This window comes from Rhodotorula graminis, assembly GCF_001329695.1.
Source record: "Rhodotorula graminis WP1 unplaced genomic scaffold RHOBAscaffold_5, whole genome shotgun sequence".
Taxonomy (NCBI): Eukaryota; Fungi; Basidiomycota; class Microbotryomycetes; order Sporidiobolales; family Sporidiobolaceae; genus Rhodotorula; species Rhodotorula graminis.
In genome coordinates this window covers 618967-620200 of record NW_017264932.1, presented here as the reverse complement: position 1 = coordinate 620200, position 1234 = coordinate 618967, and positions in this window count along the sequence as shown.

The window sequence follows — 1234 nt, the reverse complement described above, 5'->3', positions numbered from 1 at the left end:
AAGCTTCACCATGGTGAGGCATCCTGCCCCACTGGACAGTCTGTCAGCAGGAGGTTTTGTGACGGGCCAAATCGTAGTCCAGCCTAAGGAGGCCGGGGTCATCAGCCCGCCACGCTTGGTTCCGGTAAGTGACTTGCCCGGTAATTCTACAACCTTAAGCTTCACCTTGGGAAGCATCTTGCCCCAACGGGACAGCCTTGTCAGAGGAGGTTTGGTGACGGGCCAATTCGTAGTCCACCTTAAGAGGCGGGGTTCATCAGGCCGCCACCCTTTGTTCTGGTAAGTGCCTTGCCCGGTAATTTTCAAACCTTAAGTTCCCCCATGTAAGGCTTCTTGCCCCAACGGGACAGCCTGGTCAGAGGAGGTTTCCTGCGGGCCAAATCCTAGTCCACCCTAAGGGGCCAGAGTCTTCAGGCCGCCACGCCTTGTTCCTGTAAGTGACCTGCCCTGTAACTCTACAACCCTAAGCTTCACCATGTGAGGCATCTTGCCCCAACTGGACAGGCCTGTCAGAGGAGGTTTTGTGACGGGCCAAATCATAGTCCAGCCTAAGAGGCCGGGGTCATCAGGCCGCCACGGCTTGTTCCTGTAAGTGACCTGCCCTGTAAGTCTACAACCCTAAGCTTCACCATGTGAAGCATCTTGCCCCAACTGGACAGGCCTGTCAGAGGAGGTTTTGTGACGGGCCAAATCATAGTCCAGCCTAAGAGGCCGGGGTCATCAGGCCGCCACACCTTGTTCCTGTAAGTGACCTGCCCTGTAACTCTACAACCCTAAGCTTCACCATGTGAAGCATCTTGCCCCAACTGGACAGGCCTGTCAGAGGAGGTTTTGTGACGGGCCAAATCATAGTCCAGCCTAAGAGGCCGGGGTCATCAGGCCGCCACACCTTGTTCCTGTAAGTGACCTGCCCTGTAACTCTACAGCCCTAAGCTTCACCATGTGAGGCCTCTTGCCCCAACTGGACAGGCCTGTCACAGGAGGTTTTGTGACGGGCCAAATCGTAGTCCAGCCTAAGGGGCCAGAGTCTTCAGGCCGCCACGCCTTGTTCCTGTAAGTGACCTGCCCTGTAACTCTACAGCCCTAAGCTTCACCATGTGAAGCATCTTGCCCCAACTGGACAGGCCTGTCAGAGGAGGTTTTGTGACAGGCCAAATCGTAGTCCAGCCTTAGGGGCCGGGGTCTTCAGGCCGCCACACCTTGTTCCTGTAAGTGACCTGCCCTGTAACTCTAC